An 18,007-nucleotide genomic window follows, 5' to 3' on the forward strand; every position below is an offset into this window, starting at 1 on the left:
AAACACATAAATGCTTAGAACTCTATCATGTATGATCAAGAGCGTCGGCGATTGAGAATTGAGACACGTTTCATCACTTTAAGTATGAAACGTCCCTCGTTTCTCGTGTTTGGACTAACATCTATTCCAAAAACAATGCAAGCAAATAACATGGCAAGGGACAATCATGCAACAATAACTAGCATACGCAATGCAAATGGTATCATAGCATACGCAATGCGATGAACATGGCATACACAATGCAATGTAATAACATGGCATATTCAATGCAATGTAACCTAAGCATACAAACATGTAATGCAACATGACATACATAATGCATTGTAAGATGAACAACCTAACAAGGCTAATGGCATGCACAATGCACAATGCTAAGAATAACATGGCATACTTGATGCGATGAACTACATGGGATACACAATGCTCAATGGACTTAAACCAAAATGGACAAACCTTAGCCATACCCAAAATAGAGGCCATAATGCCAGAATAAAGGCACAAAAGGGCAAGGCAAACATGCACAAGTATTGGCCCATCAACTAGGCCTAAGAACACAACTATCAAGCATGATAAAGAAGCAATAAACATGGAAGTGCGACAACACTAAAGGCTCTGAAATCAAGTGTGAAATGATGCCAAATCATTCAAACAACACAAATAAAGCATGCAAGAGGGCCTAAGGCACAAAGCCATTAAAGGGACTACATAAGGAGCATGCAATACATGGCACAAATGATTGAACCAAACATGGATAGAGCTTAATTAGGTCTAAACAAAGACCAAAACATGCTAAGATGAGGGCTCAAAGTCCTAGGCAAGATGGCATACATGCTAGGCCAAAACAAGTCAACAAATGCAAAACCCTTAGAGGCACTCAAAGGGTGAATGAAGTGGGAACATGGCAATGCTACATACTCTGAAATGAAGCATTAAATGATGCCAAATCATCTAAATAGCTCAAAGATAGCATGCAAGAAGCATCAAAACACAAGGCTAACAAGGCCCATTGCACTACAGCTATGCAATACATGAAGCATATGGCAAAGGAAACCCAAAACAATCATAGAACATGTCAAAATGAATTTAAAACATGTATGGAAGGAAGCCAAAATAAGCTAACATGAGGCCAAAACATGGATCATGCAAGGGGGGATTACACTACACCTACCAAGACCAAGCATGGGATGACTTCGCCAATAAAAATCAGAGTTATATCATGAAAAAATAACCCCAAAAACACATTGAAATGATAGCTCACAAGCTTAGGCATGAAGGCATACGCAATGACTCATGTTAAGGCATAAAGGGCAAACCCTCCAACGCATTGAAAGAGCAAAAAAAAGCAAGTGCATGACCATGAAACATGGACTGAAATCACATTATAAATGATGCCAAATCATTCAAATAGTCCAAGTAATGCATGCTAGTGAACTTGACACACAAAACTAACAAGCTAGAATGAACCATGGCTATACAAAGCAATGCATGCATGGTCAAAAAAACACAAATCAGAGCTAAAGTATGTTAAAACATGGACAAAATCTTTTTAGAGTTAAGCCAAAAGCATGCTAGAATGACATGTTAAGGCATGATGCATGTTAGGCTAATTCAAGGAGTTACACTACAAGTGCAAGGAGCATACAAGGGGTCACCAAACCAAACCCTAATAGAGGTATGACATGGTAAAACATCTCCAAAAACATGCTAAAATGGACTCAAATCAAGCTAGAATGACATGCTACTTCATGAAGCATACAAGACTAGTTTATGAGATTTACACTACAAGTGTATAAAGCATGCATGGAGTGATTAAACCAAGTAAAAAAAATAGTATGCCACAGCAAAATAACCCCAAATACAAGCTAAGATATGGCCAACATAAGCTTAACAAACATGCTCACACATGAGGCATTCAAAGCAAGTAAACAAGACACAAGGAGAGGGGATGGCCCTCTCCTATTTGGGACCTCAAAAACACCTTTCCACCACTGAAAATCCTCTAGATTTCAGTGGTAAAAAGGTCATGCAAAGGGTAGAACAAGAGCCAAAAGGGATGGCTCAAAATAAGGCCTAACAAGGCCTAAGAGGGGGTAGACCACCCCCAACACAAAAGTGACCTTAAACAAACATGTTAAGGACCAAAATTCAGAACTTTTTACAGTTAAGAGATAAGCTTAAATCAGCATGCAAATAGGTCTAAAAGCTTAGGAAAAATAAAGCGTAAAAGGGCTAGTTGACTCACTCTTGTAGAACCTCTTCAAGGCTACCACTCCAGCAGCTTTCTTGGATCAAAACCAGTCCAAAAGCACCAAAAACAACCTCAAGAAGCCTCAGCAACAAAAAGATGGTGTTTGAGTGTGTGTTTGTGTGCAAAAGTGTGATAAAATGACACTTTAAGGCACAAAAATGAAAGAGATGGAGGATTATAGAGACAAAGGTGTATGTATCACTCCTACCACCAAAATCTGAACCTAGAGGAGGGAGGGGGAGCCTTTCTCTTATAGAGAACAAAAGCTCAAGCTTCTTGAAGAAGCTAAGGGTTCAAGGCCATCCCTCCATACACATGTATGGAGGATGGTTTCAGTGCTCTCCAACTGTGCCAGCTGGCTAAAAATATCTCCAAAAAGGTGATAAAAAACAGCTGACCTCTTGAAGTGGTCGGCCAACTACTTAAAGTGGTCGGCCGACCACCACAAGTTGTCTCCCAGGAATAAAACTGGTCGGCCATGGTGGGAGAGGGTCTAAAGCATGAAAACAATGCAGTGGTGTGGTGGCCGACCAAAAAAGATGGCCCAAAGACCAAGGAGACCAGTTGTCAGACCAAAAAACTGGCTGGCAAGAAGGAAAGTGGTTTGCGGGGAGAGAAACTGGTCTCCTACCCTTGTACCACCTTCCAAACAAGGAAAACAAGGTTTGTACCAAAAACTAACCAAAACAGATGCAAGACGAAAGTTCAGGAGGCAAAGCGCGCAGCTAGGAGCCACGAAAACTACTTGACATGCACCAAAAGTGGTTTGCAATCGCAAAAGTGGTCTCCCAAACCACAGTGGCCCTCTAGGCCAAGGAAACAAGGTGTGGTTCAAAAACCACGCCAAACAGAGAACGTTAAGCAGTCCCGAGACAAGGCGCATGGTCGAAGGCTCTGAAAATCGAAAACTAGCCTCCAAGCGGGAAAAGTGGTCTACGACCAGAAAAGGGGGTTTATAAGACCTCTTATTCCCTCAGGCAAGGAAAACAAAGTTCAATTCGCAAACTGAGCCAAAGCACAAAGAGTGCAGAGTCCCGAAGGCAAGGCTCTCAGCCGAAACTTTGGAAACTCAAAATGAGCACAACATACGCAATCACCGAGCGCTCAATCGATGACGTCTGAGTCTTAAGGTCGGTCAAAAATGGGGTGTCTATAGTTGCCCCTCTTTGACGGAACTCGAAAGTCAAAAGATGATGGGAGTGAATGTCAAAGCGCAGAGACGACCCATTTTTAACAAGGCCGAAGACTTAGACAAACAGGCAAGATAACAAAGAGATGTGCCCGCAGGCAAGGGCAACATACAAAAGACATGCACAAAGCCGAACATAACTTATGATCATGCGAAGAAAGCTGTAATGAAGCAATTATACACAATAAATACAACAATTTAAGCAAGCGAATACAAATCAAACTACATTACATGTAGAAAGGATATAAGAGAATTATACCATTCTTGCTACGTCTCACGTGGAGTACATGCAATACTATCTGGTTCGTGTGGTCGTGCCAGCTTCAGATGAACCGTACATATAATATCGTGCCTGCAAAAGAAAGAAATTCAACAGGTACAATATAGTAACATCATATGTTTAACGTTACATCAAGATGCAATATAAACGCGTGTGCATATGATGCCGATGGAAACATGCATAGGAATGCAAGTGAAAAGTGTGTGACAACGCAAGTGAAATGTGCATAACAATGTAACTGGAATGAGCATTACAATGCAAGTGAAACATGCATAACAATGCAAGTAGTGTGCATAACAAAGTAGGCGAAACGTGCGTGACAACACGCGTGAAGAGTCCATGACAATGCGGGTAGAAGGGGTGCATGACAATGCAACCTAAGTGTGACGCATAACAATGCAGATGGAGGGGTGCATGACAATGCAACCTATTTGTGACGCATAACAATGCGAGTGGAACGTGCTCAACAACGCATGTGAAGAGTGCACGACAATGCGGGTGGAAAGGGTGCATAACAATGCAACCTAAGTGTGACGCATAATAATGCGGAAAGTGATGTGCATTACAATGCGATGCACTGACAAGTGCAGGTAAGGTGCGCAAGATAGCGCGAATAATGTAATACACTAACAAGTGCAGGTGAGGTGCGCAAGGTAGCGCGGTAAAATACATGCTCAATGCAAGTAAGTTGCACAAAACAGTGCGATGTGCAAAATAGCGCGATAAAATACATGCACAATGCAAGTAAGGTGCACAAAATAGTGCAATGCGCTAAACAGCGCGAGTGCACACAACAGTGCGATGCGCAAGAAAGCGCGATGCGCTAAATAGCGCGAGTGCACAAAACAGTATGATGCAACAGATAGTACAGTAGAAGCAAAGGGTGACATATTCCGACCATGCTGGAATCAAGAGAGGAGGAAAAACAAATCCAAAACAACCAATCAGGAGCATGCTCAATGCAGCCTGAGATGAATTCCAAACACGCTGAAATCGTGTGAGGAAAAGGGACACTCAAATCACGTTGAAATCGTGAGAGGAGGTCCGAAAACAATCCACCCAGGCGCGTGCATGACGCAACCTGAGATAAATTCCAAACACGCTAAAATCGTGTGAGGAAAGGGACACTCAAACCACGCTGAAACCATGAGAGGAGGTCCAAAAACAACCGCCTAGGTGCGTGCACGACGCAACCTGAGATAAATTCCAAACACGCTGAAATCGTGTGAGGAAAGGGACACTCAAACCAAGTTGAAACCGTGAGAGGTGGTCCAAAAACAACCGCCCAGGTATGTGCACGACGTAACAAGAGATAAATTCCAAACCCGCGGAAATCGTGTAAGGAAAGGGACACTCAAACCACGCTGAAACCGTAAGAGGAGGTCCAAAAACAACCGCCCAGGTGCGTGCATGACACAACCTGAGATAAATTCCAAAAACGCTAAAATCGTGTGAGGAAAGGGAGAGAGGGAGATACATAAGGACATATCCCTGTGTTTCCGAATAAGAAGGATAAACATAGGAACGTATCCCCGTGTTTCGAAAAGAAGGAGAAACATAAGGACGTATCCCCGTGTTTTGAAAAGAAAGAGAAACATAGGGACGTATCGCTGTGTTTCGAAAAGAAGGAGCAGGCATAACAATGCAACAAGTGGAAAGTAAATACCTCTCAGCGTATCACACGCGAGAGAAGAAAGGGCACACCTCTCAGCGTATCACATGTAAGAGAGGAAAGGGAAAACCTCTAAGCGTATCACACACGAGAGAGGAAAGGGTAAACCTCTTAGCGTATCACACGCGAGAGAGGAAAGGGAAAACCTCTCAGCGTATCATATGCGAGAGAGGAAAGGAAAAACCTTTCAGCGTGTCACGCGCGAGAGAGGAAAGGGTAAACCTCACACGTGAGAGAGGAAAGGGTAAACCTCTCAGCGTGTCACACGTGAGAGAGGAAAGGGTAAACATCTCAGCATATCCCACGCAAGAGAGGAAAGGGAAAACCTTTTAGCGTGTCACAAGCGAGAGAGGAAAGGTAAACCTCTTAGTGTATCACACGTGAGAGAGGAAAGGTAAACCTCTTAGCGTATTGCACGTGAGAGAGGAAAGAACTGTGCAAGAAAGCGCAGGCATCCAAACGCATGTGAAACGCGAGAGGAGAGGGGTTGGTCCAAACGCATGCCAAACGTGATAGAAGAAAAGTATCCAAACACGCGCCAAACGCGAGAGGAAAAAGGTATCAGTCAAACTGAACCGGAACTTCTTTGAAGGAATAGTACATACAATACCGTGCATGAATGAGAAAGAAACTTGATAGGTGCAATGCAATACAGTGCATGATGCTTAAGGAATGCAATAAACAAACACAACGGCGCTTTAGAAAGCACCTCATTGGGTGAGTGGTGATGAACCGCTCTACTCTGATTGGGATATCCCCTTGTGTTCTTCGAACTCTTACCTTCAACTCATAGTACAAAGGTCTAGGGATGGTGACAACAAGCAACGTCTGCTGGGGAAACCACGGATGCTGCTTTTCTTCCCGGCCAGATTCACAACTTTTCCTATTCTTCAAACGGGGTGACAGACTAGGTTGGTTTAGTATCTAGAATTGAGGCGCACACACGCTAGCTTAACCATATGGGGCTTCCATACAGATTTCAAGCCGGGGATACACCCCTGGGTATTTAAACCAGACTTTAGTCTCAGAAATTCCAAACCTTTGTGTTCTAGGCCTCAACTATTCGAACTCTAGTTTTCACCGTCGCAGTTGATTTTGTAGGAACTCATTGCAAACACAGCCAAGATGCCTCTGGCAGGGACTGGTATTCGGGAGAGCACTTCTAATCGTCTTTCTGGCATCGAAACAGTCAACACAGTATTCTGTTTACTCTGAACACACAGCTCGTACGACACGCTACTCATTCTGAACATGTAGCTCATAACACAGTACTCGGTTTATTTGGCACACAGCTTATACAACACATTTCTCACTCCAAACACACAGCTCATAACATAGTACTCGGTTTACTTTGAACACACAGCTCATATAGCACACAACTCATTCTGAACACACAGCTTATTCTGAACAAATGGGATGTAGTGACGGGACTCACAGAAGTTGAAACAATCTCAGATGCTCCAAATTTTCCCTCTTTTCTTTTGCCTTGTAGCCTGGAACCTAAATAGCTTCAGATAGGTCCTAGTTTTACTGCTCTCGCATGACCCGGGTTGAACCCTGCAGTTTTATAAAAGAACAAATTCTGTTTTGCACAAATGTGGAGAATGACACAGCACTTCGAGCACCAAACGATTTATTTTGAAATTGAAGTTGAGAAATGAGTTTTTAACCAGGTATTGAGTCTATGACTGACCACAGCAAAAATGACTCAACAAAGGAAACAAAAGGTAAACAACCTAAACACATCGAGAAACGCTCGAAATGACTCAAAACAAGAATCGAGACAAACAAAAACACAACCCGACACTCGGATGTGTTCCAAAGGCGAGAGACCTCTCGGTTGACGGGGAGCCTAGTTTCTTCGGGTATTGTTTCCCACCCTTTTTCATTTGTGATTCTCATATCACTCGGCCCTGAGGATCTTGTTTTCTGAAAAAGCCCTTTTCTCACTTTTTCTCTCAGTGCGCATCTCTCTATTCTTCAATCTCTCTTCTTTTTTATCCCTCCCCTGGGTGGTTGATGGATAAACAGAAAGTTGTGGGCTCTTGCCCCTAGCATTCCGTTAGATTCTTCTTCTTCTGCTCACAACAGTGAACTTTCCCATAGAGGGGTTGTGCTATAACTGGGAGTGTAGCAAATCAGAAGCTGGCATCGGTTGATGATGCTCTGCCGGGGAATTTGGACGTGATCAATTGTGTCCATATGAGGGAGTGGAATATCCTGATCCATTCTAATTCGTGCTTTGCACTAGGCTTGACACCTCGTTACTTGGAGGATGTTGAGAGCTTTTGGCCCTTTGCTGTTAGCTTCGGTTGTGCCTTTTCTGGCAAGTAGAGTGCCATTTCTGGCAAGTGTGTTGACAATGGGGAAAAGACAGAACACCTGACTCAACTGTGCCCCTAGTTCATCATTTTGACCATTTCTTTTAGTTTTCTACGAAAACAATTTTGATCAATATGAGAGTTAGATCAACACACTTGTTCAATTTTTTGATTCAAAATCATGCAAGTCAGGCGATGAGCACTGAAAATTTTCCTTTTTTGCGTCCAAGAAATGGTTCAGTTTTGGAAAATGGAATAATTTTCGAGAGAATTAGTCAACTTCATTAAAAATCCTCAAAAACTATTTTTGCAAATGGCTACTGCTTGACCAACACAGAATTTACCCTTGAGATGCACAACCTCAGATCCAAAACAATGGAAAATTACCCCTTGTCTAAATGGCCCTGCATGGCAACGGAAAGTTGCCCCTTGTCTGAATGGCACCACAGCGCACTGTAATTAGTCCTCAAAGTGACGATCACAACCGAACTCTCAGATACAGAGAAGACAAAGATGATCAGAACTATTACATGGACACAATCGATTTGGAAGTGTTTATGGCTGGACTTCAGAATGAAGTTGCCTACGTATCCCAAAGATGGGAATCAAGCCTGGCATAGTTCCTGTTGGTTCAGGTATACTCGGGTATTTAACCTTTCCTTTTACGCTCTAACTTTTGCTAGGGCCGCCCTTCTGGGTTCTCAACCTTGCGAGTTGTGTTCTTCTTTTCTTTTCATTTCATTTCCATCTTTTCTTCATTCTTTGCATTTTTTCCCCCTTTTTTTTTGGTTCTTTTTCTTGCTCTAACTTTTGCCTTGGTCACCCTTTTGGGTTTTCGGCCCAACGATCCTCTTAAGGGTAAAAGTGTAGCTTTGTCCATGTCAAATGGTTTGAGATCGCGAAGCCATCTGAATTCAGGAGAGTGGCTATTGTTTGCTGATGATGTAGAAGTCCATCCAATGGGGGGCTGAATTGTCCCTAGTGTTGTGGATAGGAACTCAATTGTCCTTCAGCAATACTTTCTTCTTTCTTTCCTTCTGGGATTTTGCATTCCTGCCGATCTTCGCCAGCTTGAGAAGTGCCCCGATTTTTGATTCTTTGAGCACATAGGACATTTTTGCCCCTAGTTCAAGGGGTGCTTCTTATCTAGCTTCGCAAGCTTCCATTGATGACGTCTGACCTTCTTGATCTGACTTTGTTGCCGCTAATTCATGGGCTACTTAAAATCTGGCCACACAGGCCTCACATTGTGGTTGACCGTTGAACATTCTAAATCCAAGTTCAAGGTTTGAAAGCGAAGGGGTTGAGTCTCGAGGCTGAGAGAAATCCTATGCTGCACAATCTCGAGAGCGATTCCACACAGGTCTTCGCAGGACCGCGCAAAATATTTTTTGAAATCTTTTAAGAAAGCGACTAGTTGCTCACACCGAAGACAATGCAGAACCAATCTGGATCAAGCCAGGATCCTTCTCAGTACTCACACTAACAAGCATGATCTCAATCATTAAGGTCTTAGCACGCCTCTCTTTCTCTCAATTGATCAAATTTTTACAAAACCTGAGGAATTCTTTCATTTTCATTTTCACCACAATGTTCACAAAGTTTTGAAAAACTTAGGTTAATGCAATGATTTTAAGGCACTGAAAAGTAAGTGAAAAACACTGTCGTTTCATTCAGACTTTCTGGTACAACTGGCACAAGGCAGAAGCAAGCACAAAAACATGAAAAACCACTGTTGTTTCATTCAGATCTTCTAGTGTAACTGGCTCCACAGCAGAAACAGACTCAAAAGAAAGGGTGCAAAAGACAAACACAAAACAAGACAGTGATGTCCGAGGTAACACCTTCGAAATCACCTGACTCCAACAAAACAGGACTGACTTGATACAACAAGACAGACCCAACTGACTCAATAAGAAAAGACTGACTCAAAACAACGAGATGGACTCTAAACAACATAACAAAACTGACTCAATACCCAAGTCAAAAAGTAAAATAAACAGCATTTGCAAATGGTAAAAAGAGTGCGTGCCATACGCCACATCTGGAGTAATCTGAGCGCTGCGCACAAGTGGTTTATCCCCCGATCGCATACTCGTACTATCCCCCAAGTTCATTGATCCAGTGACGATAGACTTTGCTGAGCTTGGTGGGATGATGACCTTGTTGTCAATCAAATCCTGTACTTCCTAGTGAAGACGAAAGCAATTGTCGGTGCCATGACCGGTTTGTTGATGGTATGCACAGTACTGGGTACCATCATGCTTAGCTGGAAGGAGATTCGGGAGAGGCCGAGGCTCAAGGGGTTTGAGATGGCCTTTTTCAACAAGGATTTGAAAAGCCTTAGACAAAGCCATATAGAGGGCATGGAAGACCTTGCGACCTCGGGGTAGATAATTTAAAGTTTTGGGGTTTGGATTGGATGCTTTAGCAAAGGGGTCGGCAAGTGCATGCTTGTTTTGCTGATCTTTCCCGAGTGCAGGTTTAGAGTTAAAGGGATCGTTTCTAGTATGATGGCCGTTCTCCCGATTTTCCCCTTGATTCGAACTGCTCTCGTTTTGAGTGACGAAAGTGTCATCCACAGTTTTTGCAGCAACTGCGAGCACTTGTTGTTTGTTCAGTCCCCCAGCTTTCAAAGCCTCAACAGCCTACATGAGTTGTTCATAGGGATCATTGACTGCCCCTACCTTGTTTTTACCACTTGCCTCAGCTTGGTCGAAGGTTTGGGTTGCTACATCAGTGCGAAGCGCGATTATTGCCGACACGTCGTTGCCCAAACTTGGGATGGCTTCAGGTTGGCTGAGTTCGCCCCAAGAGTGGGGGATCTTCTGTCGTGAAATTTTCAGCATATGATGCGGTCGATGGCGGAGCCGATAGTCCAAAGGCTAGATCAACCACAGTTCCCTGAAGATCGCCAATCATTCCCATCAGCTCAAAAGTAGTGGGCTCACGGGTTTGAGATGATTGGGGTCCCAAGACTAGATGTGTTGTAGGTGCCCCAGACGGGCGTTGCATTTCAGCGTCGGTCTCACCCTGCACGGTGATTCCCTAGTTTAGTGCCCCTGCCATAACCACAATTTCTTCTGAACTCTGCGTCATCATGAGTCTGCTGAACTGAACAGAGGTGATGCGATTGGTGAGTAATAGATTAGATGAACCGGTGAGCCTTGACTAGCCTTTCTCTACCTCGCCTCAGTAAAAGAAAACACTGGCTGCTCTAAACTGAATCACTGACCTGATAAAGTCTATCAACAGAGGTTCAATGCACCTGAGGGATATCGGGGCCTTCTGAAGCTATAGTTCTGCGATTACCTTGCAAAAGAGAAAACAGACAGCATCTGAACCTGATTTCACCAAAACAGATATAAGCATAGCTCAATGACTGCACTCTCTACTGAATTCTGCCCAAAACTCTGCCTGTAAACTGATACCCTCAGGTAAAAATGATTCCCCCAAAATACTGATGCCCTCAGGCCTGATACCCAGACTTGTAAACTGATATGTGCATTCCTGTAAAGACACACTATAAAAGCACATAGCAAGCAAATGAGAGCCAAAACACCCCTATGTTGGGGTAGAGTGTCCCTGTCCTATTTTGTTAGGAGCTAGGGTTTCACTATGCACACAGCGGTTTCAAAACAACCTACAATCGGGTAAGCAACCTGTCCTAGTTTGGAATAGTCACTATGGATTCCGATATGTATTAGGTCGAAAGGTCAAAAAGGGTGCCCCAGTAAAAATCGGAGTTTGTGTTCCCGTCGTGGCAGAGCCCACAACCGGTTAGGCTTATGGCACGCTTTTCCAAGCAAACCACCAGCAAACCATTCAGGAAAAGTATACGACAAACACGGTGTCCTAGGCGCACCAATGCAAATGCATTGCAAAGAGACACATAAGTGTAAACAAAACAAGACATCATGAGTTCGAGTCAAGTTCTCTAATTCCCCAGCAGAGTTGCCAGAAACTGTAGACGTGTCCTGGGAACTCTCCGATATTCGCACTGCGAGGGCACGAATCTTGTTTTATTTTGAGCTACTACAGTTCAGACTCAATGTCATGGTTCTGAATCTAATCTCACAAAGTGCAATGCAAGATTGATGAATCACCAAAAAGTCCAAATCTGGAAAATCGTTTTGGAAAACGGATTTTTAATAAAGAAGTGCCAAACATGGACTGCTTTGCCAGATACAGAGTCGCCACCTAAATATTTTATTTTGGGAGAATTTAGGAAACCCTGACTCGTGCCTAAGGCCACGTGTCCGTCATCACCAAAGTTGTCTCGGCTCGGGAACTTGGGTACGAGAGGGGAAGGTCATGCAATGAGCACCCCGCTTGCCCGATCAAAGATTGGCCTTTACTAACATGATATTTTGTTTTTGAAAACACATGTGTTCTTATTTTGGTTATTAACCTAGAATTTACTATGTGATGCGCACATCATACAAGTATAGACTAGATCGCCTAAGTTGGAACAAAACATTGCGTATTCGTTTGTGAAAATGCTTTTGAAGTTTGCTACTCGCAAGTAGGCTAAATCGTGGAATTCAATGAATTGTTCCAATTCAAGCAATCCAACCTTCACCCACAGGCATTTAGGCAGTTATATCAACTAAGCAGTTAGCCTCATGGCAAGCATGCTTTCATGGCGACATTAACACACATGTAGCATGCTAAAGCGTAAACACTCACAGTGTACTCCGAGTCAAAACAAAGAACTAGTCAGAAATCATGCATGATCCTAGTTCATGTTAAGATGGCTAATGTAACGCATGCAAGAATGTAACTAAAATAGGCTAGGCTATTCTAGAATGACATATGAAATGCAACTTGATAACATGCTGTTGAACACGTATCCAAGTAAATATATTGAAATATACTGCAGTTAGTATGATGCGCCGAGCCCGGTGCATGCAAAACAGATGAATGAATGCACGCATGCAAGCATAAGGTACGCTAGTCAAAATATGCCCTAAAACTAACCATCGTAAGCGGTTAAGTAAAAGGGAGAAAGAAGTGGGGGTTAGAAGACATGCATCACACACACGCACGCTTATTACAACAGTTAGCCCTCTCGACGGAGGGTTCGAATAATCCTAGTTAACTAACTATTACAAAACGATTAAGCAGTTAAACACATTAACTACTTAAAGTACATGACCCAAAGCATAAACTAGCTAAGCAAATTAGCTAAGTAAAGCAGTAAAAAGGGGGCCCTCAGAGGGGGATGGGTGTATGCATGCCCGGTCGCCTCGTTCGGAAATCCGTCGGGATGCTCCAACTTGCCTCTGTTTGCAACTGTTCTCAGAAACTTGCACCAAGCTCCGGATAGCTTCTAACTCATCTTAGGGACCTGTGGGAGGGTGGCCGACCAGTTGTTGATGTGGAAGACCACTGGCCGACCACTTTTTGTTTTTACAGGGCAGAAAATGTGGTCGGCCAGCTAGTTTTTCTGGCTGGCCGACCAGTTGTTGCTGCATTCCTCCAATTTGCTGCAACAGAGAGCATGAAAGGGGCATGGCATTGTATTTGCAAGATATGTGTGCACAACCACCCTCCTTATCATTTCATAAGCTCAAGGGAGTGTAGTTCTCGACCCTCGGGCCACCAATCACGCATCTCGATGCATGATGGCCGAGAGGCGAAGTTACACAATTCAATATGAAATGAATGCACACATAAACACATAAATGCCTAGAACTCTATCATGTATGATCAAGAGCGTCGGCGACCGAGAATTGAGACACGTTTCATCATTTTAAGTATGAAACATCCCTCGTTTCTCGTGTTTGGATTAACACTTAGTCCAAACACAATGTAAACAAATAACATGGCAAGGGACAATCATGCAACAACAACTAGCATACGCAATGCAAATGGTATCATGGCATACGCAATGCGCTGAACATGGCATACACAATGCAATGTAATAACATGGCATACTCAATGCAATGTAACCTAAGCATACAAATATGTAATGCAACATGGCATACACAATGCAATGTAAGATGAACAACCTAACAAGGCTAATGGCATGCACAATGCACAATGCTAAGAACAACATGGCATACTCGATGCGATGAACTACATGGCATACACAATGCTCAATGGACTTAGACCAAAATGGACAAACCTCAGCCATGCCCAAAGCAGAGGCCATAATGCTAGAATAAAGGCACAAAAGGGCAAGGCAAACATGCACATGTATTGGCCCATCAACTAGGCCTAAGAACACAACTCTCAAGCATGATGAAGAAGCAATAAACATGGAAGTGCGACAACACTAAAGGCTCTGAAATCAAGTGTGAAATGATGCCAAATCATTCAAACAACACAAGTAAAGCATGCAAGAGGGCCTAAGGCACAAAGCCATTAAATGGACTACATAAGGAGCATGCAATACATGGCACAAATGATTGAACCAATCAGGGACAGAGCTTAATTAGGTCTAAACAAAGAGCAAAACATGTTAAGATGAGGGCTCAAGGACCTAGGCAAGATGGCATACAAGCTAGGCCAAAACAAGGCAACAAATGCAAAACCCTTAGAGGCACTCAAAGGGTGAATGAAGTGGGAACATGGCAATGCTACATGCTCTGAAATGAAATATTAAATGATGCCAAATCATCTAAATAGCTCAAAGATAGCACGCAAGAAGCATCAAAACACAAGACTAACAAGGCCCATTGCACTACAGCTATGCAATACATGAAGCATATGGAAAATGAAACACAAAACAGTCCTAGAACATGTCAAAATGAATCTAAAACATGTATGGAAGGAAGGGCCAAAACATGGATCATGCAAGGGAGGATTACACTACACCTACTAAGACCAAGCATGGGATGGCTTAGCTAACAAAAATCAGAGTTATATCATGGCAAAATAACCCAAAAAACACATTGAAATGATAGCTCGCAAGCTTAGGCATGAAGGCATACGCAATGACTCATGTTAAGGCATAAAGGGCAAACCCTCCAACGTATTGAAAAAGCAAAAAAAAGTAAGTGCATGACCATGAAACATGGACAGAAATCACATTATAAATGATGCCAAATCATTCAAATAGTCCAAGTAATGCATGCTAGTGGACTTGACACACAAAGCTAACAAGCTAGAATGAACCATGGCTATACAAGGCATTGCGTGCATGGTCAAAACAACACAAATCAGAGCTGAAGCATGTTAAAACATGGGTAAAATCTTCTTAGAGTTAAGCCAAAAGCATGCTAGAATGACATGTTAAGGCACGATGTATGTTAGGTTAATTCAAGGAGTTGCACTACAAGTGCAAGGAGCATGCAAGGGGTGACCAAACCAAACCCTAAAGAGGTATGACATGGTAAAATATCACCAAAAACATGCTGAAATGGACTCAAATCAAGCTAGAATGACATGCTACTTCATGATGTATACAAGACTAGTTTATGAGATTTACACTACAAGTGTATAAGGCATGCATGGAGTGACTAAACCAAGTGAAAAAAGTGGTATGCCATAGCAAAATAACCCCAAATACAAGCTAAGATATGACCAACATAAGCTTAACAAACATGCTTACACATGAGGCATTCAAAGCAAGTAAACAAGACATAAGGAGAGGGGATGACCCTCTCCTATTTGGGACCTCAAAACCACCTTTCCACACTGAAAATCCTCTAGATTTCAGTGGTAGAAAGGTTATACAAAGGCTAGAACAAGAGCCAAAAGGGATGGCTCAAAATAAGGCCTAACAAGGCCTAAGAGGGGGTAGACCACCCCCAACACAAAAGTGACCTTAAACAAACATGTTAAGGACCAAAATTCAGAACTGTTTGCAGTTAAGAGATAAGCTTAAATCAGCATGCAAATATGTCTAAATACTTAAACAAAACAAAGGGTAAAAGGGCTAGTTGACTCACTCTTGTAGAACCTCTTCAAGGCTACCACTCCAGCAGCTTTCTTGGATCAAAACCAGTCCAAAAGCACCAAAAACAACCTCAAGAAGCCTCAGCAACAAAAGGATGGTGTTTGAGTGTGTGTTTGTGTGCAAAAGTGTGATAAAATGACACTTTAAGGCACAAAAATGAAAGAGATGGAGGATTATAGAGACAAAGGTGTATGTATCACTCATACCATCAAAATCTGAACCTGGAGAAGGGAGGGGGAGCCTCCTTCTTATAGAGAACAAAAGCTCAAGCTTTTTGAAGAAACTAAGGGTTCAAGGCCATCCCTCCATCATGTATGGAGGATGGTTTTAGTGCTTTCCAACTATACCAACTGGCTTAAAATATCTCCAAAAAGGTGATAAAAAGCAGCCAAGTGGTCGGCCAGCTACTTAAAGTGGTCGGCCGACCACCACAAGTGGTCTCCTAGGAATAAAACTGGTCAGCCATGGTGGGAGAGGGTCTAAAGCATGAAAACAATGCAGTGGTGTGGTGGCCGACCAGAAAAGATGGCCCAAAGACCAAGAAGACCAGTTGTCAAACTAGAAAATTGGCTGGCAAGAAGGAAAGTGGTTTGCGGGGAGAGAAACTGGCCTCCCACCCTTGTACCACCTTCCAAACAAGGAAAACAAGAACAAACCAAAACGGATGCAAGACGAAAGTTCAGGAAGCAAAGCGCGCTGCCAGGAGCCTCGAAAACTAGCTGACAAGCACCAAAAGTGGTTTGCGACCACAAAAGTGTTCTCCCAAACCGTAGTGGCCCTTTAGGCCAAGGAAACAGGGTGTGGTTCAAAAATCACGCCAAACGGAGAACGTTAAGCGGTCCCGAGACAAGGCGCGCGGTCGAAGGCTCTGAAAATCGAAAACTAGTCTCCATGCAGGAAAAGTGGTCTACGACCACAAAAGGGGGTTTACAAGACCTCTCCTTCCCTCAGGAAAGGCAAACAAGGTTCGGTCCGTAAATCGAGCCAAAGCACAAAGAGTTTAGAGGCTTGGAGGCAAGGCTCTCAGCCGAAACTCCGGAAACTCGAAACGAGCACAACATGCGCAATCACTGAGCGCTCAATCGATGATGTCTGAGTCTTAAGGTCGGTCAAAAATGGGGTGTCTACAGTTGCCCCTCTTTGATAGAACTCGGAAGTCAAAAGATGATAGGAGTGAATGTCAAAGCCCAGAGACGATCCATTTTTGACAAGGCCGAAGACTTAGACAAACAGGTAAGATAACAAAGAGATGTGCCTGCAGGCAGGGGCAAAATGAAAAAGACATGCACAAAGCCGAACATAACTTATGATCATGCAAAAAAAGCTGTAATGAAGCAATTATACACAATAACTGCAACAGTTTAAGCAAGCGAATACAAGTCAAACTACATTACATGTAGAAAGGATGTAAGAGAATTATACAATTCTTGCTACGTCTCACGCGGAGTACATACAATACTGTTTGGTTCGTCTGCTTGCGCCAGCTTCAGATGAATCGTACATACAATATCGTGCCTGCAAAAGAAAGAAATTCAACAGGTACAACATAGTAACATCATTTGTTCAACGTTATATCAAGATGTAATATAAACGCGTACGCATATGATGCCGATGGAAGCATGCATAGCAATGTAAGTGAAAAGTGCGTGACAACGCAAGTGAAATGTGCATAACAATGCAATCGGAACGAGCATAACAATGCAAGTGAAATGTGCATAACAATGCAAGTAGTGTGCATAACAAAGCAAGCGAAACGTGCGTGACAACACGCGTGAAGAGTGCACGACAATGCGGGTGGAAGGGGTGCATGACAATGCAACCTAAGTGTGACGCATAACAATGCGAGTAGAAGGGGTGCATGACAATGCAACCTAAGTGTGACGCATAACAATGCGGATGGAGGGGTGCATGACAATGCATCCTAAGTGTGACACAAAGCAATGTGAGTGGAACGTGCACGACAACGCATTTGAAGAGTGCACGACAATGCGGGTGGAAGGGGTGCATGACAATGTAACCTAAGTGTGACGCATACCAATACGGATGGAGGGGTGCATGAGAATGCAAACTAAGTGTGACGCATAACAATGCGAAAAGTGATGTGCATTACAATGCGATGCACTGACAAGTGTAGGTAAGGTGCGCAAGATAGCATGAACAATGCAATGCACTAACAAGTGCAGGTGAGGTGCGCAAGGTAGCGTGGTAAAATGCATGCTCAATGCAAGTAAGTTGCACAAAACAGTTCGATGCGCAAAATAGCACGATAAGATGCATGTACAATGCAAGTAAGGTGCACAAAAAATACGATGCGCAAAATAGCGTGAGTGCACAAAACAGTGCGATGCGCTAAACAACGCGAGTGCACATAACAGTGCGATGCGCAAGAAA

Source organism: Camellia sinensis, chromosome 10 (genome assembly GCF_055761805.1).
Source record: "Camellia sinensis isolate YWXY chromosome 10, ASM5576180v1, whole genome shotgun sequence".
NCBI classification, from domain to species: domain Eukaryota; kingdom Viridiplantae; phylum Streptophyta; class Magnoliopsida; order Ericales; family Theaceae; genus Camellia; species Camellia sinensis.